Source organism: Eptatretus burgeri, chromosome 6 (assembly GCF_056783735.1).
Source record: "Eptatretus burgeri isolate ZD-2024b chromosome 6, Ebu_testis_v1, whole genome shotgun sequence".
NCBI lineage: Eukaryota > Metazoa > Chordata > Myxini > Myxiniformes > Myxinidae > Eptatretus > Eptatretus burgeri.
Genome location: NC_140966.1, coordinates 91,210,963 through 91,237,716, shown reverse-complemented (window position 1 = coordinate 91,237,716; position 26,754 = coordinate 91,210,963). Strand labels below are relative to the sequence as shown.

Sequence of the window (26,754 nt, the reverse complement as noted above, 5' to 3'; positions counted from 1 at the left end):
TTCTAATGCTATCCAGAGTACAAGGGAGCCTAAACCCTTGCCCTTTACCTGTTTGTCGTAGTGCTTCATTAAGCACTCAGAAATGCCTATCAAAGTCAAGGAGGATGAATTGGTGCTTCAAGTAGAACAAAGAAAAAGCAGAAGAATCAAACCGGAAGTTCTTACTGAACTCGACTTTGCCGATAACTGAGCCTTATTGTTGGAAGAAATTTGAGCAAGCACAATAACTTTACAAGAGTGTCGAAACGAGCGCCAGTAGCATAGGACTAACAATTAATTCTGATAAAACTAAAGTTATGGCATTCAACCAGTCGTGAGAGGTCTCAATAATATCAAATGATGGAATAAAACTTGAGACAATCATCGACTTCAAGTATATTTGTTCCTGGGTTGACATAACTGCTCAGAATGTCAAACAAATGAAAGCTGCTGCATAAGTGCTTGCAACAAATTTTCAAGAATATAAATGGAATCGACACTCTCGGCGTATCGAGGAACGACTGTTTCTGGCAACAGTTGAGTCTGTCCTGCTTTATAGAAGTGAAAGATGGACTCTCACTGAGATCCATGAGAAGGACTTGATGGATTCTATACTCGACTTCTTTGTTCGGCTTTCAATGTCCGTTTGTCTCTCCATGTGACAAATAATGAGCTCTGGTTCTCTTCTAAGGCTGTCGGTTAAACTCATATGAAGACGTCTCAGGTGAGCTGGGCACTGCAAAAACGAACATGTTTCCAATCCAATACTCTGGACACCTCAACATGGAAGGCCGAAGTGGTGCAGACCAGCTCTCCCCATCCACAATTTGGATTTAAAACATTAATGTTCACTCCCCTCCTCTTCTCTCTACTGCCCTCCCAGCATCGTTTCCCTTTTCTTTTTTCTTTTTCCTTCCTACTCACTGTTTTTTCCTCGTTTATCTTCCCACCTTACCTTATTTTTGTCAATTAAGCATATGCCACATGTCGATGTCTCCTAATTGATAAAAACCCCAGCTACATATGACATATGGTTGTCTCTTCATGTTGCTCACATTCCCACGTCCTTTCAACTTTGGTTCATTGCTTCATGTTACTCACATTCCTGTAATTTATTACAATCTTTTCAAAACGACTTTTATTTCTAGTCCTGGATCAATTTGCAAAGGGCATAAAGAAATCCAAGGCTGCTGCTTCTTCTTCTTCATTCGTATGCTGCACAGTGGTGTGGGGTATCATCATTGGCTGAGGAGTGCGGCTGTGCCGCTGAAGCAATGCCCTCTGCTGGTTAGGAAGGGAATTTGTAATTTGTTCATGCTGCCGGCGATAGCTCGCCTACTCTTTCTGAAGGACACTGTGGGATATTTAATGCCCACTAACGAATGCTGGCAGACGGGATTCCGTTTAACATCCATCCAAGGGGCCGACACACACCTTGATGAATCACACTGCCGATGAAACACAGTTTATATATAGCTCGGTCGGGATTCAAACCCAGGCGAGACGCATAATACACTCACGTTTTTGAGGTCATGGTACCTGGTAGGAGGCAAGGGTTTGCAAATGGCCAGGTGGATAAGTAGTTTGACTTTGGAAATGTTTTAATTACACTGTGGAGAAAACCTTTTTTGGGGTAGTTTTGGGTACCTCGGGCCAAATAAGGCCTCAGCTGAACAAACATGCATGGAACATCAACCCTGGCAGAAATCTTGCAGGTATTATTCACAGGACAAATTGCTATTACTCGATTAATTGTTTATATGTTGAATTTTGTTCGATGAATAGACAGCATTTTTTTTTTTTACTGCATGATGAGAATGACATTTGTAAGTCACGCAATAATTCTAGATTGCGTGATTTGTGGCTTTCTGTGCTGAAATTATTTTCTTTAAAAGGCTGTTCAAACTGCTGCTGCAGTTGATATAGAAGCAGATGGCTACTGCACATGTGATGTGGGTGTAGTATTGTGCATTGAAAAGGTAATTTGACTCTTGGTTCTTTTGTGGCTTTCCTGATTATTTCTTTTCCTCACCCCCTTTTCCCAAACATCATGTTATCTGGAAACACAGCATGTTGCTTTCTGTAGCAATCCGTTTATCTGATTCAAATTCCAGGAATGTTCACCTTTTGCAGCATGAAAACGGCATTGTCGATTTGGTTAGCTTGAGGAATGATTTCCTTGCTGAATAGCATTGGGAACCATACAAAGAAGCTGTGACATGCACCTCTTCCAACTTTCCTTTTTCCTTTATCCTGTCTATTTTTCATTCAGGTGTCATAGGTGTCACTTTCCCCAAGCTCAGAGGCTGTGTTTGTCTGAAGTCCTGTCAGGTGTTATCTCGTGCATGTGTATGTGCACGCGCATGTGTAATTCGTTTTCCAGCTCTTCCATGAGCCTTGGACCCCATATGATAAAAAATATACATTGTTCCCATACATCTTTCAGTAACAGGTGCTAAATAAAATGCTATTATAGCTTTGTCTGCCTGGTGTTGGCTTAATGGTTCAGGTGGTGGGCTTGGGATCCTAGGATCCTAAGTTCAAATCCCACTTGGCTGTTGAATTAATATCAGGTAGGGTTGACTCTGCCCGTCATTCTTCTGAGGTCAGCAAAATGAGTGCCGGCTTGCTGGTATCGTGTGTCGGAGTGGCGACCCGTCCAGGATTGTGCCCAATAGCCAAGGAGACTGCTCTGCACAGTGTGGTCAAAATGGATCGATGGATGGACAGCTTTGTCTCAAATTCAATCAAAACTAGAAGGGCACTCGGTAGAGTGCATACCTCCACCACGTAATGCCTGATCCACGAGAACATATCGGGCCCAATACATTTTTGAAATATCATGCTGTACAGTACTGTATCGTTTTTGGCCCTGTCTCTCAATGGTGAACAATCGCTTAAAAAATTTGAGTAGTCTGATCCGGATCCGGATCTTCACCAAAATCTAATCAATTCGTCCTTGTCACACACCGAACCGGCACACCAAATTTTATCTGGATCCGTCCACAACTTTTTGAGGTGTCGTACTACATATCGGTTTCACCCCATCTCTCAATGGTGAAGAATCACTTCAAAAATTATCAGATCCAGATCTTCAACAAAATTGAATCAATTCTTCCTTTTCACGCACCCAATGTGTCCACCAAGTTTCATCCAAATCCGTCCACAACTTTTTGAGATATCGTGCTGTATATCATTTTTGGCCCTTTCTCTCAATCGTGAAGAATCACTTAAAAAAATTCTAGTAGTCGAATCCGGATATACCGGGCGTAGTGGCGTGCGCCTGTAATCCGGCTACTCGGAGGCTTGGGTTGGAGGATCGCTTGAGGACGGGAGCTCTGCATTGGGCCGCGCTATGAGGGTGTAGGGCAGCCCGGAATCATGGCGAAACCCAATCCTTATTCCTGTGTCGTAAGAGGCGACCAGGGTTGCGTCAGGAAGGGCATCCGTCGTAAAACCTATGCCAAATCAGTATGCGGATCATAATGGATGATCCGCTGTGGCGACCCCGAAAAGGGAGCTGCCGAAAGAAGAAGAAGTCGGATCCTGATCCGGATCTTCAGAAAACTCTAATCGGTTCGTCCTTGTCACACACCCAACCTGTCCACAAAATTTCATCCAGATCCGTGCACATCTTTTTGAGATATCCTGTACACAAACAAACAGACAGACAGACAGACAGACAGACAGACAAAGGGGTGAAAACATAACCTCCTTCACCTTCGGTGGCGGCGGTAATAAATATTCTGATCTGGTTGATATTCTTGAACGGAGTTTACAAATACAAGTCATCAGCAGGTACTGTATTCGTGTCCGGTGCATTACGTGGAACTGTTTCTGCCACAAATTGATTGTTATTTATTTTCCCTTCGTCCTGCCAAACAGCTCGTACACTGAGATGCAATACGTTGATTTTACTCTCACATAATGAATTGTATTGGTTGTTAGCTGGTTCAACACTGCTGTTTTTTATTACCCAATTTTCAGACAATAAATTGCCAGTAAATGCAATTTAATTATGATTTTGGAGTCTAAGCTATCGATGGAATACTATTCCTCAACCGGCTGCTCATCGTGTACGTGTCCATTTGTATATAATATTATTTTCTGTTCTGAATATGTATCAGGGGTTTTTTTAACCTCGTAAAATACAATATTGTGAAGCAAGAAGCTTGTATGCATCCATGATTGCTTTGATTCATCATTGTGAAAGATGCGCATTACCCGGTACATCAGTTTTAGCCTTTTGTGATCGAGATATACGCATGGCGCCAATTAAGTGGGAGTCGATGCATTGAGCACGGCAAAGCTCGTTGTGTGAAGGCAGGCTGTTATAATTGTAGTTTCCTTTTGGTGTATTATTCGCAATTTCTCAATCATGTTTTTTAAGGTGCACACGCGAAGAAAATAACTATATATATATATATATATATATATATATATATATATATATATATATATATATATATATATATTTTGATGGGTTTACATGAGGATTCTCCGATAGCTCTGGAAAGATAAACTATGAAGCATCTATCGGGTGATTTCAGTGCTTTTGTGAATCCTAAATTTCCCGTGTTTTGGTTTCAAATTTTGTTGATCCGTTTAGTGTTTCCATCTGAAGTTTTCTTCTCACTTAGCTGAGGGAGCGGGGGGGGGGGCATGAGGAGGGTGCAGCTGCACTGCTGATACAATGCCCTCTAGGTTAGAGCCTTAATTTGGAATTTGTTGATGGTGCTGGCGATAGCTCACTGACTCTTCGCGAAGGACACCATTGGATCTTTAACGTCCACCAAACTAATGCCGGCAGATGGTACACCAGTTTATCATCGATCCGAGTGGCGGCACACACATTAATGCCACGACCTGTCTGCGAGACACCAGGATGACAGTTTGTAGCTGGGCCGAGATTTGAATCCAGGCTCGGAGGCGAAAGTGCATACCTCTGGTCCTTCCTGCCAGCCCCTTGCCAACAGAGCTCCTAACTCCTGATGCTGCGATTTGAATTTGAAGTCCCAGATACAGTACTGTACTTTGTCAGTTGTCCACAGTAAATCTGTTGTAATTAAAGTAAAAGTACGCTGATCTCTCACAATGGTTATCCTGCACATGATGTACAAATTCCACCATGCACACTGAATCAAAAATAAATAATTTATAATAATTTTCACCAAGATGGCACAATTGGCCTGTGCCGTGGGTACCTGTTCTGCAAGTAAATTAAATAAGACATGTCGAATAAGAAATATGAATCCCTCTTTCAGCCCAGCTGTGGGCAATGAGTCACTCTCCTGATTTGCTGTGTGCATTCACATGCTCTTAGTCATCATCTTTCTTCCTGCACATGTATGTGTGATTATTTGCACACCTATACCCCTCCCACCCTGGTTTTTCTTTCATCTTGAGTGGTGTTTGTAGTGTGGCTTCAGGTTTTCTGCACCCATCGGCAGATACATTCTGCTTCCTTCATGTGCCCTGCTCCCTTTCCAAGTGGTGTAATCACTCATGAACATAAGCCGTACTTCTTTCCCTAGGAATAGGTGATATTTTCCAAAAGATTCCTGCCTAATCAGCAGAGGACATGGCATCATGTCCATCATCATGGAAGACCATCAATTCCCAAACTTCATTGTACTCTGACCTTGTCTATCTGGAACTTATGATAACATCTGTGGTCTCAAATTTGACCACTATGACCTTGTCTAAAAGATCCTGACACTCTCGGTGAAACCTCCTCTCAACCAATGTCCCAGATTCAATCATTTATCTTCATGGATACGATCTACTGCCTTGACTGACCTATTCCACACACTGGAGATAGTGCCCAGAGATGTAGTTAGTATTTTCATGTAGAATTCTTTCTCATGCACTTCACACATGCTCTCACTCACTCCCATTTCCTTTGCAACTGAGAGTGCCTGGAACACCCTACACTCCACAAGGTCATACTCTCATCCATCAATTCCCTCATTCCTCCAGCTCTGCTATCCAATATAGTGTCCATGGTATACAGAAGCCTGTGCTGAAGCAATGGAAAGGAGGTGTCTTACCTTAGCTGTCCTTGAAGAACAATCCAATCTGTGACGACCTCTAGACGCTTCACAATGTTGGCAAAAGATATGTATCCATCCTTGGAAGAGAAAGAACACCAACTACACCAGGCTCGCCTGAGATCAGACCTTCCGGTCGTTTTTCATCTTCCAAATCCTAGTGGCAACTGATTAAAGCACTCGATCAGGAACCTGCTCTTCATCAGTTTCCTCACTCATCAAGAAAAGAGTCACAATAGACACAGCTTTCCATAAGGTGTAATGAATGAATGAATCATTTGCTGAAAAAGCTCGGGTTCCCAATCCAACGATTCCTCTTCTACATCACCCTCTTATTACACGCAACCCCCTGTGAGCTTATCACCTTCAATGGTGCCAGCTTATAGCTCGCCTGAGAATCAAACCCAAGCTCGACTTCGTAGAGGTGAATGTGCCTACTTTGAAGCTATGCTGCAAGCCATGTATATTGTTAAAATTTGAAAGAAATGAACTTGCAGCATAGCGGCAAAAAGACCATGTGTTTGGCCACTTCAACGCCGGCCTGATTTTTACAGCGGGCATTGGCCTATTTATGCCGAAGTCAGCAGATAAACTGCTGTTTTAAAACGCCAATGTAATGCACATCTATAGACTAATAATTTTTGAGGGAATTTGTCGCTATTGTGTTGGTAATGAATACCCATAGCCATCCGTTTACTGTTTTAACACATGTGCTAAAAGTCAAGATGGTAGCAAATAAGATGGCAAATAGGGTGGAGAATACTAACTGTGATATTTCTGGTTTGTGAATCGACAAGCCTGTTCAAATTTCGACAAATTGCTGCGTAGTATTCTTGTACGCACGCGAGTATGCACAAAGCTTGGAGGCAAGGTGGATAGCAAAGGGGATGATCTGATTCGGGAAAGTCTTTAGATATTTTAATAGATTGGACAAAAGATTGACAGATGCAATTTAACATAAAGAAATGTGAGGCGGTAGGAATGAGTGAGAATGATGACGGTAGAGATTACATTCTTGGGGCATTCTTGGAGCATGTCACACAGGAGAAGGATCTGGGTGGGGGATGGAGGTAATGGATAAAGGTTGGGGGAGGGGTAAGCAGACAGCACAGTGCCTGGGCAGTTATCGGTAAGGCTAATCGGGTTAAAGCTTCGATTCGTCGGGGGATAAATTATAAATCGAAGGAGGTGGTATTGTTAATAATGTATAAGAGTTTAGTGAGGCCTCATGTACAATATTGTGTTCGGATTTGGTCACCACATCTGACTGAGGACATATAGCTGCCATCGAGCAAGTACTGCGTCGGGCTACCAGATTGATTCCACACCTAGCTCGAGTGGGCTATGAGGAAACTTTGGAAACTCCATGCACTTCCTAAAGAATATCTCATAGCAAAATAGGGTTCAGAAGTATGCACACACTAGCAAAACTGACATCAAACCTGCTCTACCAGTCATAGTTGGCTCACCCATATGTGCTCGAAGCATTCCACAATGCTGAAGCAAGCACAATGTAATTTGCTTGTTTATTGAAAAAGCAGGCCAGCTTGACTGGTTTTGCTACAGGCTTGAAATCAGTGAGTCAATTCAGACTGGAAAAGTGATCCGACATCTCCAATTATTCACATAAAATCAACCGTGACCATCTTTTATATTTCATACACACCATTACCTTTTGAGATGAAAAAAGTTGTTGATTGCCTTGGTTTTTTTTTTTTTTTAAGCGGAATCGTGAAACTTTTCAAGGACAACAAATTATTTGCTGATGAAGGACACAGCTGCGATAACAAAGGCAAAGCGTTGGGTTGTGAGATTACATGATCCTTGTGTACTCAGCCCACTTGCTTCCCTTTTCCTGCCTGGTTTAGCTCCTGTCACGGGAGGTAGATGGATGCTCTGTGTTGGGGATAAGCTGACTTTGTTTGTTCCTTCTCCATTTCTCCATCCGCCCCTGTATGCTAATCCCTCTTATTATTGTACACCTCTCCTTCCTAATTCCATATCCAGGTGATACATGATGTCATCACTGCGCGCCGAAGGAAAGGAGTACTCAGTTTTTACTCCGTTTGTTTGTTTTCTTGGTTGTTTTCGTGTTTGTCCGGGCGATATCTCAGGCATCCTTTGAGCTAGGAAGCTAAAATTTCAAGACAAAAAGTGAAGATTTGCTTTGGCAAAAATGGTATTTGAAATTTTTTTATTAATCAATTAATTGATTACTTAGTTATTATCAATTTATTGATTACTTCTTTATTTTCTTTCTCATCTGGCAATACCTCGGGCACCTTTTGAGCTCGGAATCCTATATTTAGAGATGACGGTGAACAAGTGATTTTGCTGTAAAGGGTATTTTTGGTGAATTGATTGATCAGATAATCAATTAATTATTAATTTTTCGATGAATTGCTTCATTTTCAAAAAGTTACAGATTCGGATGAAACGGTGGTGGTTGAGGTGTGCTATTCGGTAGTTGATTGAGAAATGAGTTATTGCACACCGCTCACTCCAAATCCGTTTCCACGTGCTGCATGACAGCATTGTCCGGCACCCAGGCAATGTCACGCACTGGAGGATTTATTTATTTACTTGGCATGAGGGTGGTGTACTTTGAATATACCGCTACTTGTTGTACACCGCTCCTTCCCAATTCCATATCGTGGCGATGCATGATGTTATGGCTGGGCGCCGAAGGAAGGGGATACTCGGTTTTCACTCCATCTGTTAGATTTCGTAAGTATATTGATGACTTCCACCCTCTGTTTTTAGATTTCGTAAGTATATTGATGACTTCCGTCATCTGTTTGTGTGTGTTTGTGTGTTTGTTTGTAGGCACGATAACTTGAGAACGGAAGAAGCTACCAATGTCAAATTCCACCACGTGATTCAGGAGTGTGATGGCTAGTGCTGACTAGATTTTGGTCAAAATCGGTCAAAGGTCAAGGTCACAGTGAGGTCAAACATTCGATTTTTGATGGTTTGGTACAGAATCATTGAAGAAACTTCTGGTTTGCTTCGCTTCCTTCTCCAGAGACAGCTTTTATTAGACAAGGTCAGAGGTCAAGTTAACGATTTCATAAGTGCCACTCTATGACTGCTTGTTACTTACGAAATCTTTAGATTTCGGAAGTATATTGATGACTTCCATCCTCTGTTTGTGTGTTTGTTACTTACGAAATCTAAAGACAGCTGACAAAGTACAGTACTGTATCTGGGACTTCAAATTCAAATCGCAGCATCAGGAGTTAGGAGCTCTGTTGGCAAGGGGCTGGCAGGAAGGACCAGAGGTATGCACTCTTGCCTCCGAGCCTGGATTCAAATCTCAGCCCAGCGACAAACTGTCATCCTTGTGTCTCGCAGACAGGTCGTGGCATTAATGTGTGTACCGCCACTCGGATCGACGATAAACTGGTGTACCATCTGCCGGCATTAGTTTGGTGGACGTTAAAGATCCAATGGTGTCCTTCGCGAAGAGTCAGTGATCGAAAGATTTCGTAAGTATATTGATGACTTCCGTCATCTGTTTGTGTGTTTGTTTGTAGGCATGATAACTCGAGAACGGAAGAAGCTACCAATGTCAAATTACACCAACTGATTCAAGAGGGTGATGGCTAGTGCTGATTAGATTTTGGTCAAAATCGGTCAAAGGTCAAGGTCACAGTGAGGTCAAACATTCGATTTTTGATGGTTTGGTACAGAATCATCGTAGAAACTTCTGGTTTGTGTCGCTACCTTCTCTGGAGACAGCTTTTATTAGACAAGGTTAGAGGTCAAGTTGACGATTTCGTAAGTACCAGTCTATGACTGCTTGTTTGTTATTTGCGAAATCTAAAGATTTCGTAAGTATATTGGTGCCTTCCGTTTCTGTTTGTTTGTTTGTTTGTTTGTTTGTTTGTTTGTAGGCACGAAACTCGAGAACGGAAGAAGAGACCAATGTCAAATTACACCACGTGATTCAGAAGGGTGATGGCAAGTGCTGATTAGATTTTGGTCGAAATTGGTCAAAGGTCAAGGTCACAGTGAGGTCAAATATCCGATTTTTGATGGTTTGGTACTGATAACTCGAGAACGGAAGAAGCTACCAATGTCAAATTACAGCACGTGATTCAGGAGGGTGATGGCTAGCGTTGATTAGATTTTGGTCAAAATCCGTCAAAGGTCAAGGTCACAGTGAGGTCAAACATCCAAAACATACGATTTTTGATGGTTTGGTACAGAATCATCATAAAAAATTCTGGTTTGTGTTGCTTCCTTCTCAAGAGACAGCTTTTATTAGACAAGGTCAGAGGTCAAGTTGACGATTTCATAAGTACCAGTCTATGACTGCCTGTTACTTACGAAATCTAAAGATTTCATAAGTATATTGATGCCTTCCGTTTCTGTTTGTTTGTTTGTTTGTTTCTTTGTAGGCACGATAACTCGAGAACGGAAGAAGCTACCAATGTCAAATTACACCACGTGATTCAGGAGCGTGGTGGCTAGCGCTGATTAGATTTTGGTCAAAATCGGTCAAAGGTCAAGGTCACTGTGAGGTCAAATATTCGATTTTTGATGGTTTGGTACAGATAACTCGAGAAGGGAAGAAGCTACCAATGTCAAATTACAGCACGTGATTCAGGAGGCTGATGGCTAGTGCTGATTAGATTTTGGTCAAAATCGGTCAAAGGTCAAGGTCACAGTGAGGTCAAACATCCAAAAAATGATAACTCGAGAACGGAAGAAGCTTCCAATGTCAAATTACACCACGTGATTCAGGAGGGTGGTGGCTAGCGCTGCTTAGATTTTGGTCAAAATCGGTCAAAGGTCAAGGTCACAGTGAGGTCAAACATCCAAAACATTCGATTTTTGATGGTTTGGTACATGAAATCATCGTAGAAACTTCTGGTTTGTGTCGCTATCTTCTCAAGAGACAGCTTTTATTGGACAAGGTCAGAGGTCAAGTTGACAATTTCGTAAGTACCAGTCTATGACTGCTTGTTTGTTTGTTTGTTTGTAGGCACGATAACTCGAGAACGGAAGAAGCTACCAATGTCAAATTACACCACGTGATTCAGGAGTGTGGTGGTAAGAACTGATTAGATTTTGGTCAAAATCGGTCAAAGGTCAAGGTCACAGTGAGGTCAAACATAATTCCTTAAATTCATGTGGAGAAATGGAGTATTTTTGCTTCGCTCGACGTTACGAGTTCGTTTTAACTTCGATTTTAATTTTGTCTTCGGTTTTTGCGATCGCTTAGGACGCTTAAAACTCGGTTGTCGAAATTCTGGTAAAAATCGGATGTTTTGGAGACGTTTTAAGATTGTATAAAAAATATTTCACTCGCGCGTCACGGGTCGTCACGTGATGCAGTGCGCAATTCCGTAAATTCATGTGGAGAAATGGAGTATTTTTGCTTCGCTCGACGTTACGAGTTAATTTTAGTTTCGATTTTAATTTCGTCTTCGGTTTTTGCGATCGCTTAGGACGCTTAAAACTCGGTTGTCGAAATTCTGGTAAAAATCGGATGATTTGGAGACGCTTTAAGATTGTATAAAAAATATTTCACTCGCGCGTCACGTGTCGTCACGTGATGCAGTGCGCAATTCCGTAAATTCATGTGGAGAAATGGAGTATTTTTGCTTCACTCAACGTTACGAGTTTGTTTTAATTTCGATTTTAATTTTGTCTTCGGTTTTTGCGATCGCTTAGGATGCTTAAAACTCGGTTGTCGAAATTCTGGTAAAAATCGGATGTTTTGGAGACGTTTTAAGATTGTATAAAAAATATTTCACTCGAACGTCACGGGTCGTCACATGATGCAGTGCGCAATTCCGTAAATTCATGTGGAGAAATGGAGTATTTTTGCTTCGTTCGACGTTACGAGTTCGTTTTAACTTCGATTTTAATTTTGTCTTCGGTTTTTGCGATCGCTTTGGGACGCTTAAAACTCGGTTGTCGAAATTCTGGTAAAAATCGGATGTTTTGGAGACGTTTTAAGATTGAATAAAAAATATTTCACTCGCGCGTCACGGGTCATCACGTGATGCAGTGCGCTCGTGCAGATGCGTCGTTGACTCACGTATGGTTTTGCGTGTTTGCGCTGATGGTGTTTTCGATAAAGATGGTGTTTAAAAGTCATTTTTTATCCCAATACAGGTTATCGTTGCATGCCTGACTCGCTGAGCCGTCAGATTATGTAAAGATTGTTGGTGGATGGCCGAATATTACGGTTTTGTGACTGATAAAATAATATAAAATAATTGCGTGGAAAAATGGAGATTTTTGCTTCGGTCGACGTTACGATTTTTGATGGTTTGGTACAGATTCATCGTATAAACTTCTGGTTTGCGTCGCTACCTTCTCGAGAGACAGTTTTTATTCGACAACGTCAGAGGTCAAGTTGACAATTTCGTAAGTACCAGTCTATGACTGCTTGTTACTTATGAAATCTAAAAATTTCGTAAGTATATTGATGACTTCCTTCCTCTGATTGTTTGTTTGTGTGTTTGTTTGTTTGTCGGCACGATAACTCGAGAACGGAAGAAGCTACCAATGTCAAATTACACCACGTGATTCGGGAGGGTGATGGCGAGTGCTGATTAGATTTTGGTCAAAATCGGTCAAAGATCAAGGTCACAGTGAGGTCAAACATCCAAAAAATGATAACTCAAGAATGGAAGAAGCTCCCAATGTCAAATTACACCACGTGATTCAGGAGGGTGTTGGCTAGCGCTGATTAGATTTTGGTTAAAATCGGTCAAAGGTCAAGGTCACAGTGAGGTCAAACATCCAAAACATTCGATTTTTGATGGTTTGGTACAGAATCATCGTAGAAACTTCTGGTTTGCGTCGCTACCTTCTCGCGAGACAGCTTTTATTAGACAACGTCAGAGGTCAAGTTGACGATTTCGTAAGTACCAGTCTATGTCTGCTTGTTTGTTTGTTTGTGTGTGTGTTTGTAGGCACGATAACTCGAGAACGGAAGAAGCTACCAATGCCAAGTTACACCACTTGATTCAGGAGGGTGATGGCTAGTGCTGTTTAGATTTTGGTCAGAATTGGTCAAAGGTCAAGGTCGCAGTGAGGTCAAACATAATTCCGTAAATTCATGTGGAGAAATGGAGTATTTTTGCTTCGCTCGACGTTACGAGTTCGTTTTAACTTCGATTTTAATTTTGTCCGGTTTTTGCGATCGCTTCGGACGTTTAAAACTCAGTTGTCGAAATTCTGGTAAAAATCGGATGTTTTGGAGACGTTTTAAGATTGTATAAAAAATATTTCACTCGCCGCGTCACGGGTCGTTACGTGGTGCAGCGCACTCGAGCAGAGGCGTCGTTGATCACGTAAAGGTTTTCTGTGTGCGCGCTGACTGTGTTTTCCATTTTTTGGAGATTTTTGGAGACAAATGGAGATTTTTGCTTCGGTCGATGTTACGATTTTTGATGGTTTGGTACAGAATCATCGTAGAAACTTCTGGTTTGCATCGCTACCTTGTCTGGAGACAGCTTTTATTTGACAAGGTCAGAGGTCAAGTTCACGATTTCGTAAGTACTCATTGTTATCAGTCTATGACTGCTTGTTTTCTTGTTTGTCCGGGCGATATCTCGGCCATCCTTTGAGATTGGAAGCTGAAATTTGGGGACAAAAGTGAAGATGTGCTTTGGCAAAAACACTATTTTAATTTTTTGATTAATCAGTTAATTGTAATTACTTAATTATTATCAATTTATTAATCCTTATTTATTTTCTTTCTCATCTGGGCAATATCTCAGGCAACCTTTGAGCCTGGAAACTGATATTTGGCCTTGCAAATCTTCCAATACTGCACATAAAACAGAGTGGTGTTTGTCTGTACGTCTGGTAACTATTCCGAGATCCTCGGGCTGATTGACACCAACATTTCAAGGTATACTCATGGGGTCCCTACTTTGGTTTTCTATGAAATATTTACTAAAAAAAAAAAATAATAATTTTTTAAACAGAGTTCATCTGCTGAGCTCTGAATAGGAAATATTTTCCTGGAGCCAGATTGATATTTTACAATGTATAGTCCAACTGTTTGATTCTGTGGTTATGAGCAAACTGCTGCTTTTGAAACATGAGCTTTATCCCTATGTGCATTGTCATGAAGGACTGAGGAGAAACCTTTGCTCAACATCCTGCCTCATTGTTATCGTCTCGCAGTGTTTGTTCATGACATATCTGTAAGTGAGCATGAGATTACATGCTTCATAAGACATTTGTCAGAAATCTGAGACAATTAAATGCTTGCTTCCATTGCTGCATTTCTTCAGAAAATTGTTAGGTGCTCAAATTTATCTATTTTAGTTTTTGGCTTTTGTTTTTGACGCAAATCTTGAAGATGTTTAAATTATATGTACATTTGGATGACACAAGCTAGTCTACTTTGACGGGCAAAAAGTGGTGTTCACAGAGCAGTGTCATTGGCAGTTTTCACGACCTTATGAACAAATGCTTGATCCCGAGGTGGTGTGTTTTTTAACTATACAATTGGATACCCGGCTAAAAAGGCCATGTAAAGGATTTGCATGAAGTTGTACAAAGTTTGATTCATTTTTTTTGTTGTTTTTTTTTTTAACCCCAGCTACATCACCATTAGAACTTTAGTTATATTTTGCTCTAAAATTGCTTGTAGAAACAGCCACGGACTTTGTAATTTTTATCATTTTATTAAAATTTTTTCAGGTTCTCAGATTCAGAGAAGAGCTGTCACACAAATCATGTACGCACATGCAGACAGTGTTACCAAACAACACAGAGCTTGGCTTCAAACAAATACAGCCATTGACCTTGGCGAAAGTGACGTAACTTCTTGGGGCACTCTTGGTCGAGCGACGCCATCTCGTGATGCTGCTTTTCTCTCCATAGTTAGTGGGTGTATTATCCTTTAATTACTGAGCTTAAAGCAATGAATCAAGACATACCATTTTAGTCTTTGGTAAAGTCTGTTAGGGTCGGAATTCAACCTCTAACCACCCCAGACTCGGAGTGTACACTCTAATCACAATTCCACTGAGTTGCTAATCTGTCACTGACAGAGGGTCATGCAATTCTTCTATCTATGGTAATTTTGATTGTTGTTTTTAGGTTTTAAAAAAAAAAAAATTTCTAAAAAAAGATAACCCAAACGCAATTTTTTTTTTCATTTGAAAATCATTAATCACGGTCTAATTTGAAGGGGGGAAAGATTGAATTTTTTTGCCAATCACAGAGTGTTGATTGTCGATTTTCGATTTCGTCAATGACGTCACATCTTGAAGATGTATTGATCCGAATGGCAGCTTACATAGAGAAACAGTGTATTTCGAGCTCGGATTCCGATACCGATTCCATCGTCATTGGCAAGACTGAAGGTTCTCAGTATGTTGAAACTGATCAGCGGGATTTTGAAGAAACTATTGGAGACAAAATTAGTGATGGAAACGCTTCTGGAGGAATTGTGGAGCTAGATCGTTTTGAGCTTTGTATGAGCGATTCAGTGGAAGAAGGCGGAAGTGTTCGTAAAGATGAAAACGTTGGTCGTATATTCACTACAGATTGGTAGGTTTTGTTTTTCCATTGAATTGGCGGTTTATAAGGGATTTTGCATTAATTGATAAATCGATTGCATTACTTGAGCCGAAATATCTGTCATCGCCGCTCAGGCACACTCGAACACTGTGGACAAAGTGGGCAAAAAATGCTTTGATCCACCATTGCAGGCTGATCAGGTGTCTTGTATGTTACTGGATCGTCCTGTTTCACACTTTCCCGGGACCCGGTTTGTGTCTGTGGTCGTGCTGTGCTGGTCATATCGTGTTCGTGCTGCGGTGTCATGCCGTGTCCTTGCTGTTGTCATGTATCATGCCGTGTCCGTGCTGCGGTGCTGTCATGCCATGTTCAGGCTGTGGTCTGTCATGGTGAGTCGTGCTGTGTTGTGCCGTGTACACGTGCTGGTAGCTCGGTAGAGATTGTGTTGGTGTCAAGCGATGGCTGTTTCTTCCGTTTAATCATGGGGATGGCATCCTCTCTCTTTCAATCGTGGTGGATCATCACAAGAATAAGCCCTACCTCTGTTGTTTCATAACATTCTCTGTAAAATGTTCCAAGCACAAAAGCGAACATTTTGTCGGCCCAATCCACACTCGGATATTTCAGACAAACCTTGTCCAATTCCTGGCAAATTTAGGGTATTTCAGTCATTTGTGTAGCATGAAACCATCTTGGTTTTGTATAACTAGACAAGCACCAAGAATGCTTCGACTTGGCCTATTTGTGGAAAGTCGAAAATTATTCGCCTTTGAGTTCAATCGTTCCGCGATGTAACCTGGACACAGTACAGACATGACTGTCCACTTCCTGATGTGATGTCATGGCTAATCTGAGGAAGAAGAAGAAGAAGAAGAAGAAGAAGAAGAAGAAGAAGAAGAAGAAGAAGAAGAAGAAGAGAAGATTTTGACTTTTAATCACAAATTTACCCACTTTATAATTCGGAAATTGGGAAAAATACACATCATATCTATTTTGTAGCGAATCAAGGGATAGATTTGCGTCGAGGTTTTCTGAGCATTTAGATTCCTCTTTAAAGCCAATTCCCCCTTGGCCAAACCAACACTCTCAGCATGCATTAGGATGCCATTCATTCAGCATTTCTCTGATTGCCATCGATCGGTGGCAGAAAATACCATTCATTATATCGATCTTTTCTTGCATGAACGTCCTTCACGAGAGTTTATGAAGATTCACCAGTGGAGTGCCAAAATACATTTGATTTTGATTTGTAAAATTATACACACTGGCAAATGTGAAAATATTGTTGTCCTTGTGGTCCGCAATGATTCTGGTGGATTATGTAAACCCCTCGGGACAATTTTGTTTCATTTAAATGTGGTGCCCAATGCATTCTCACGATAAGCTACTTCTGCAAAGTTTGGCTAAACTTACCCGAAAGATTTAATGGTGCAAGGAAAATGTAAGTGATATTCATATTTATTGGGAAACTATTCATTTGCACAGAAGAAGTTTTTTTAAGTTGTGGTCGAGTTGAACATGATGTGGATTAAATTTTGATGTGATGGTGGGGTTAAGGGGAGGAGGGAAGGGAGGAGGACGCTGAGATTTTAAAAAACGGACGAAATTGTAACAATTAGAAACGCCCGCCTCAAAGGGGGGAGGGGGATTTTAAGTTGGAGGTGGCCTTCCCAACTTAGTAGAACGTTCCCATGGACAGACACACAGAGTACAACCAACAGTTTTCATCTTATTTTGTCCAGCTCTTAAGGTGTGCATAAAATACAGAGAATGTATGTAAATTGGCCAAGTAGTTTTTGATTCTATAAGGTCCAAAGATACTATTTCATGCCTGGTGTTGGCTTAATGGTTAGGATGGTGGGCGTCGGATCCGAGGATCCTGAGTTCAAATCCCACTTTTCTGTTGAAGGTAATACCAGGTGGGGTTGACTCTGCCTGTCATCCTTCCAATGTCGGCAAAATGAGTGCCATCTTGCTGGTATCCTGTCTCGGAGTGGTGACCTGTCCAGGATTAGCCAAGGAGACTGTAGCCAAGGAGATAGCCACTGTAGCCAAGTGCCCAATAGCCAAGGTGACTGCTTAGGCAGCACCAACGCTCTGCACAGAATATGGTCCCAAGAAGAAGAAGAAGATACTGTTTCATCCAGATACTATTATAAAAAGTCAGAAGAAAAACTTTTAAAAAATAAAATCCAAAACATGTTGGGATGGAATCCTAAAAAAAAAAAAACGAACAAGCAAGGTAGGAATGACACCACAATCCTTTTACCGATTGCCATTATGTCTTTTGACATTTTTCCATCTCAGTACCACAAAAAAATTAATCCAGTGCACAATTACACCAACCCACATGACAAATATACGACGAGACATCTTCATACAATTGCTACTGTGCTGGCAGGATGGCGTAGAGGTATGCACACTTGCCTCCGATCCGTCTAGCCTGGGTTCAAATTTTGGCACAGCTACAAACTGTCATCCTGATGTCTCGCAGGCAGGGCGAGTGCGTCGTCCCTCAGGTGCACGTTAAATTCGTTGTGTCCCGTCTGCCATCATTAGTTAGTGCATGTTAAAAATGCCACGTTGTCCTTCGTGGAGAGTCGGCGAACTATCGGTGACAACACAGACAAATTACAAATTCCTGCCCTCACTGACAGGGGCATGGTGTCGGTGGCACAGCCACACTCCCAGCAATGATGCACAGCCACACTCCCAGCAATGATGCACAGCCACACTCCCAGCAAAACCACTGCCAGATTCATTTGAAATAAGTAAACAATCCCTACTATTGCCACACAGCCACACTCCCAGCAAAACCACTGCCAGCTTCATTCGAAATAAGTAAACAATCCCTACTATTTCCACACAGCCACTTCTGACAAAAATGTCAAAATATGTCATCATGGAGGATTGTGGTGGCGTATTGTGGTTGTACTATCTTGTTTGGGTTTTTATTTAATTCCATTCTGACATGTTTTTGTTTTTAATTTTTAAAACGTTTTTTTCTGACTTGTTTCAGTTGTTTGTTTGTTTTTTGGGGGTGTGTGAAATTATGGATGGTTGTATAAAATAGTATTATGTCGTAAATTGTGGTTAAATTGTCAAGTGGAAATCACGTGTTGAAGTACTTCGGTTTGTGCATGTGTTGCATTCCAATTAAAATCTTCATGAAATAATATCGGTAGAACATGCAGGTTTATTTCGATGCATCTATTATGGTGTTGCATCACCATTACATTGTACTAACCGAATGCAGGGGTGAACCTGAGCTGGTATGCGAAGTTGACTACAAATCCCCCATCATTTAAACAAACCAAGGAGTGACCTTGTAACTCGATAATGCTATTTCCAGGGTCTCTGCTAGCAACTGTGCTGTGGTGTTCATGAGGACACTCATCATCACATGATGAATCTAAGGCTGTTCTCAGCTCTTGCGTGGGTTCTTGAAATGCCTGTTTGAAGTTAAAGAAAGCATCTACTTCTGCTTCAGTGACTGCTTTGCGTTCACAACAACAGCTCCATTTCACAGAATGCCATTTCCCTTTTGTCTTGCTACTTTCTAGCAACAACACATCTTGCCATTTTCATGAAAGGGAATGGCAGGGGTTCTCTCCGCAGGCTGATAGGCTGATTCATAATAGTATGGCTCAGAGGAAGCAGTCTTACATCCTTCCCAAAAATCACCTGGCCCTTTAATGTCAAGGCTATTGACTCTTCTGGTGGTCTTGTGCAAAGTACCAGCTATGCTTTTTACGTAGTTCTGAAGCTTTGTTGAGCAATCTTTTAGCTGCTGTTCTACAGACGGTTTTGATCATGACCCGAGGCATTGGCTTTGCTACAGTCTTTTACTTTCTCTTAAAAGCTTCCATTAGTTGAACCCTTGCCCCCATTATCATCCAACAGGTGATGCTGTATTTCCTTCACATGCAGTGCTTTTATAGCAGGCCGAGCCTCCTCCAGTACAAACTTGCTTTTCCTGAAACTTCGTATTCCCTTGCTGTGTTTTGTGTCGTACTTTTTATACCGCTTGATTTTAGCTCTTGCAGTCATGACATAATTAATGCGAGCTGTTGCCTTTTTATCTCGGGGTTAACGAAATAACCGACACGAGACTGCCCATGAAGTTGCTTTTGTTTTTTTTTACTCCGAGTCAGCCCAATACTTGGCATGGGAGTCTGCATTTTTTTCTTCCTTGGTTTTGAATAAAATTCTGTTTATTCTGGGCCCTTTTCCTTCGTAAATTATGCATGCTGTGGTTCCTTACAATCCTTGTGGTCTTGAAATCCACGGCAGATTTTAAGGCTGCCAAAAAGTCTGCCGTATGCAAGAGATGGCAGTTTTTCAGTGTAATGGCATTCAAGGGTTTGTGATTTATTGTGGTTGTTATAAAAAAAAAATTGTTTCATCAAAAGAAAATTGTTTTTGTTGTTGTGGCATGAGTGCAATACCCCAGAGACAATGGCGCTTTCTTCCATTATAATCGCTTCTGCCATTATTGTGCTATGCTGGCTGATGAAGGATAGAATAGAAAGAATACAATTTTGGGGTTTAGCAATCCCCCAATTTGGTACTTTATCAAGGTATTCCTTTGTCTATATGAGTCTTGGTGGTGTGAAAACTTTCGAGAATGAAAGGTATGCCTTATAAAGGCTTATGACTTCACTCGGTAGTAGCTTTTCAGCGTATTATTTTATACACATTTGATGGGGTGGTCATTTTTTTCCCTACATCTTCTTCCACATATTCATCTTCTTCATCTTCTTCCACATCTTCATCATCTTCCACATCTTCATCATCTTCATCTTCTTCATCTACATCATCTTCATTTTCTTCATCTTCTTCCACATCTTCATCTTCTTCCACATCTTTATCTTCTTCCTCATCTTCATCTTCATCAACTTCTTCCACATCTTCATCTTCTTCCACATCTTCTTCCACATATTCATCTTGTTCTTCTACATCTTCATCATCTTCTTCCACATATTCATCTTCTTCTTCCACATATTCATCTTCTTCCACATCTTCATCATCTTCTTCCACATCTTCATCATCTTCATCTTCTTCATCTGCATCATCTTCATTTTCTTCATCTTCTTCCACATCTTCATCATCTTCATCATCTTCATCATCCTCTTCATCCTCTTCATCCTCTTCATCCTCTTCATCCTCTTCATCCTCTTCATCCTCTTCATCCTCTTCTTCTTCTTCTTCTTCCACATCTTCATCATCTTCTTACACATCATCATCATCATCTTCTTCATCTTCTTTATCGTCCCAACTGCCCCAGTCTTATACCATGCACACACACAGACACACCTCACTCTTTTCTATATATATATATATATATATATATATATATATATATATATATATATATATATATATATATATATATATGTATATATATATATTTTTTTTTTTACAAAAAGCCTGGTGTTGGCACAGTGGTTAGGGCAGCAGCTTGGGATCCAAAAGGTCCTGAGTTCAAGTCCCGTTGGGCCACTGAATGAATACACCAGGGGGTTGACTCAGCCTGCCATCCTTCCGAGGTCGGCGAAATGAGCACCAGTGTACTGGGCCGGTGTATACCCTGGTTAAAATAGGTGTACCATATCCCTGTGTCGTAAGAGACGACCAGGGTTGCGTCAGGAAGGGCATCCGGCGTAAAACGTGCCAAATCACTTTGCGGATCATACGGATGATCCGCTGAGGCGACCCCTAACGGGAGCAGCCGAAAGAAGAAAAAGAAGATATATTTTTTACAAATTTGGAATTCGATTGCACACAACATACAGGTTCCTTTAGTCAGCTATGTCGATAAGTGCTTGTTCCTAGATAGCCCACCTTCCATTGTTTAAATGTTTAGAAATCAATTAGATGTGCTGCAGATCGATTTAATAGTTAGGGAATGAAACAATGGAGATGTCCCTCCCCCTCTTCTGCGAAGAGGAAGAAGAGCCCTTCCGTCCCATGATTCATGACGTCAACAACTCCCTCCCACCCGTGGTTGAGCGGAGGATGCATCACGAGGGCATGAGTCACGCCGGGCGCGGGGGAGGGGGGTGGAGAAGGATAAGACGAGATCCTTTCTTTGTTCGTGTTCGGAGTTGAGGGGAGTCGTTCAGCAGACTTTCGGGTCCTGTTTGGCTTAGGTTAGGGTTGAGGCCTTCGGAAGCTTTTTGCTTCTTCAGAGGAGTTGTTCAGCAGAGCTTCGGGTCCTGCTTGGCTCGGTAGGCTTTTGGAGAGCTGCTTTGTTTTGGAAGAAAGTTGAGCCGGTTGCTCGGCTCGAGCTGCGAATGGTGGCTTCTTCTTCTTCTTGGTTCGTGGAGCTCTTTGTTCTCCGTTTGGTTCCTGGCTTGGTGTGACTCATCGACCTCTTCGTGGAGGTGGTTCCTCGGGGAAGCGACGCATCGACGGGAAGGATCGGCGCCTCATCTCACCAGCACATGTTGAGAAGCACGGGAGGATTTGCGGGAGCTCGGGAGGGATCGCGGCTCACGGCGATTGGATCCAGCTTGCTCTCGCTGGAGCCCGGGTCCGAACAACTTGAAGACCACACGAGGTGGAGAGGTTCGAGATAGGTTCTGGGTTTCAGCTCACCTGTCCTCCGAGCTGGAGCTCATTATTAAAGGCCTCAGCCACCATTTCTTGGGTGTGTGTGCGCGAACGTATCTCCGTGGGCCCGTCTAATAAGTAGGAAATTGTTAAGTGCTTTGTGTGCTGTAAATATTTGCATTGCATTTCGTATAGTCGGAATAGTTCTGTTCTTACGTGCTTTCCTAGTTCCCCATTATTATTAACTGGCTGAAACCCCGTCACAGACGGATTCCGTTCATTCAACCACCCTCACCAGCTCACACGCACTCGAGGGACATGGACTGGACAGGGTGTGCTTGCCCCCGCCTACTCATCCCCCGCCCCTGCCCTATTCAATCTGCTTACCCCCACCCAAAAATATAATTACCCCAGCCCCGCCTCTTCACTCCCCACCCCCCGTCTTTTGATTCCCCGCCCCACTTCCCTCTGGGCCCCCAGCCCCCTGTCCACCCCCTCACACTCAACTCTGCCTCATTCAACCCAGACCCCCCCCCCCCATTTCCCCCTGTCTCCCGCTTTCAATTTGCTTACCTCCGCCCAAAAATTTGCTTACCTTTCCCCCCGCCTCTTCACTCCTCGCCCCCATCTCAACGAAAAGTGTTTATTCTGCTTCAGCGTTGAAAGTTGACTATTGCCACTATGCGCGATGCACTCTTACAGGTATGAAGTTTCTTTCAGTCCAGGTCACAGTACCGAGAAAAACATGACGCGACCGCTAGGAGGAGCACAAAATTGGTCCTTCAGTATTAATAGATAGAAGATAGAAGATACAGTAGACGCCACTTTATAAATCCACGGTTATAAAATCCAGCCGCTGATTGTGACCAAAATGAGTTGGAACGGAATTTTACATGGAGAAATCCACCGTTTAATAAATCCACCTGCTTAGCACGTGCGCGGTCTCAACCTAAGCTTGATGTAGTATGCGCTGCTGCAGAGTGAAAATAAAAAAAACCAACAACAGCAACTGGTGACGGACTTCGAATCCCGCTGCAGCTCGAATCCCTCTGACCCCGAATCCCAATAGCCAAGGGAAGAAAGCGACGACGAACCTGAGCCGATGCCAACAGCGGCAGAGATGCGGCCGGCACTCGCCAAATTGGACAGGGGACTGCAGCTCTCAGGTTTTGCCCATCCCGATTTCCGCCACATGACGGATTCAATAAAGGAGCATTTGCGCAAAACCTTCCCTCCCAAGCAAGCGACCTTGGAGAGATTCTTTTGAACAATCCCCTTGTCACCGTTTGATAAATCAATGTTTTGGTAGCATAAAGCAGTGTTTAACAACATTCGCTTTTTGTCTTATCTATCCAGTAGGTGGCTGAAAATAGGTTCTCCGCTTAATAAATCCAGCCGGTTAATAAATCCAAACGGCGTGGTCCCATGGTGGATTTATAAAGCGGCGTCTACTGTACAATGTTTCTTGTTACATTTTTTTGTGTCAAATTCACATTCTAAGGTAGTCACCATGTGCAGAAGAGGATTGTACATTGTAGACGCTATTTTCGAGGAGTGGAATTAGTAATTACACCTCTCAGCAGTAATTTTCTGACGACGGATGTAATGGCGTTAGCGAATAACCGATGATGTCATGACGTCCTGACGCCTCTCAGCGGTGACGTCACACGTCGCCATATAAATGAATGTAAAACGAAAAGTGTTTATTCTGCTTCAGAGTTGAAGTTTGACAATTGCCACTATGTGCAATGCGCTCTTACAGGTACCATGCTTCTTTCAGCCGAGGTCACAGTACCGCGAAAAACGTGACGCGACCGCGAGGAGGAGCACAAAATTGGTCCTTCAGTATTAATATATAGATAAATACCCCAATTGTTAAATGTTTTCAGCTCGTCGCGTCGATTCTTTCATTGACTGAGCATTTCGTGTGTTGGGAGTTAGAAAGCCGTTGGTTTACCGTAAAAGGGGGACATTTGGACCGACGGTTCTCGGCGATTAACCCGCTCGGAATCTCTCACGGGACAGGCTCGCCTCGGCGGTTGGTTCCGTTCAAGTTCCTTCGAGGGTGGAATACCCCGGTAGTTGGATCACGTGGGTATTTAGGTACATTGAAGATTGGCAATCGACCCTACCCCACGTGATCTGCCCATTGGCGTATTTTGGTTCTTGTACAAGGACCCGTCGACTCGGACTTATCCGGGCGGCGATCTGTATTCCGGGCGATCGGTTGGGCCGACTCGACTTGTGGCTCCGCCAGAGCGGACAGTTCACGACGACCCCCGCCACCGCAACAATATATATATATATATATATATATATATATATATATATATATATATATATATATATATATATATGTATATATATGTATATATATATATATGTGTGTGTATATATATATATATATATATATATATATATATATATATGTGTGTATATATATATATATATGTGTGTGTATATATATATATATATATATATATATATGTGTGTATATATATATATATATATATATATATATATATATATATATATATATATATATATATGTGTGTATATATATATATATATGTGTGTATATATATATATATGTGTGTATATATATGTATAGTAACTCGTCGACTTACGACCTATGCGACTTATGACTGATCGACTTTACGACCACGACCATGCCCGTGACCGTGATGTGTACTTATGTCTGGCCATGACTGCTCCATGTCTGGCAGTGCGAGTGTTGCCCAGCTGGGCGTACAACAGTTTCCACCCCAGCGCCTACCAGCGCTAGTGTGTTAGCCTGGTCTCGGTATAGCGCAGTTTATCCGTATCCGTTTGTCTTAAATTTTTTTACTTCAAACCCCCAAGATGTCTACCAAGAGGAAATTATCTTTGTCTACTCCTCAACCTGCCAAGAAGGAAAGAAAGGCCATTGATCTCGCCACGAAAATGCATGTGATCAAACAGTACGAAGGAGGAAAGAAAGTGAATGCGATCGTGTTTGACTGTTTGATGCAGTGTTTGACTTAAACCTGGCGGACATAAAAACGTTATACAGTAACAATAAAAACGTTTTTTTTTTATAACCATGGTTATAACAATAATGAACAAAGAAAATGTTAATAAAATATGACTTACAGATGATTATTATATCATTATACATTATAATATACATACGATAATTATTTTTGCATCGGCCTACACACTATAAATAAATGTAAAAATAAAGGTTGGCCGACTTACGACCAAATAGACTTACGACTGGTCGGTTGTAACCGATCGCAGTCGTAAGTCGATGACTTACTATATATATATATATATATATATATATATATATATATATATATATATATATATATATATATATATATATATATATATATATATATATATGTACATACATGGTCGTAGTTCATGAACCGGTCACCCTAAAAAGGTGGAGTTGTTACATGTTTTTCAAAACATCCACTTTCCACTTTGACTACAGACCAGAAAAACCACAGATATCTCGATATCTTAGTATGAGAAGAAAGGTAATTTTGTCTAGTTTAATGGAGAAAAAACAGAAATAAAAAATATGCAATCGTTTTTGTGTAACAGGCAAATAAGTGATACAAGTCAGGGGTGGAGTAAACAGGCGGAGGTGGTGGATGTGGCAGAGGCGGCGGATGTGGTGAGTCAAATTTGGAATAAACTGAATTTATTTCAAACAATAAGCTTTAATCTAATCTATTTTGTTATTTTTTAGGTGAGTAACACTTGGGACTTGCTGTTGCATGATGCAAAATTGATTATTCAACTCGTTATTATTCAGCAAACCCTGACCAATATGTACAAACTCCTAAAAGAGATCTAGTAAATATCTTTACATAGTTATGTATCGAGCAGATTCTCAGGATTAATTTGGCACTTGAATTGTCCAAAACGACCAGAGGATAACTGATCTACATCCAATTTACTCAGAAAGGGTGAATTTGAGATAAACGCGAAAATGTGTTTTCCTTGTAATGCATTATCCATTAAAGTTCATAATTAAAAATACCATATTCGCCATTAATTAGTGGTTTTTGCTAATTTTTTTCACACAAGTGCATGTAGCTTGGTGATGTCTATCAACACAGAGAAAACTGAAAAATTGAATATTTTGACCCTGTAATGCAAATGATGACCAGTTCATGAACTACGACACATACATTTATTGTTACGGTTGTGGGGGTAGATGGAAGAATTTAATCGGGAATATCTTATTGTGCAGAGTTGCTTGATCTGTTGACATGTAGGAAGCATCTCGATATAAATAAGTAGGGAACCTGTGAGCTTAAGTGTTATATGTCACCACACGAGGGGGTGGTGTCATGTTAATTAGCTTGGGTTTAAGAATAAGCTCCCCAGTATGTAGTCACCCCTCTGATTTTTTTTTCCCCTATGTTGTTATATTTCAAGATCGGCAATAAAGGTGGGGAACACCTCGCTAAAACAAACAAATGTGCCGAGCAGGCAGAGGCCCCACCTTCCCTGGTTTTGGGTGAGCAGGACTTCGCCCCGGAGGTGGAGGATTGATGGGCGTGGCGTCAGAAGCTCGCCGAGCAGGCAGAAGCCCCACCTTCCTGGTTTCCGTGCGAGCAGGCCACACCCCGGAGGTAGATGATTGATGGGCGTGGCGTGAGACGCC

General features: G+C 41.7%; 1 protein-coding gene and 1 pseudogene across 2 annotated transcripts in view; both read left to right on the top strand.

Moving 5' to 3' along the window:
* The window catches only part of UGCG (UDP-glucose ceramide glucosyltransferase), an 82,441-nt gene that overhangs the window by 14,366 nt on the left and 41,321 nt on the right, over positions 1-26,754 (top strand). The gene's annotated exons all lie outside the window — the stretch shown is intronic.
* Positions 3,242-3,380, top strand: LOC147025318 (signal recognition particle RNA; annotated as a pseudogene).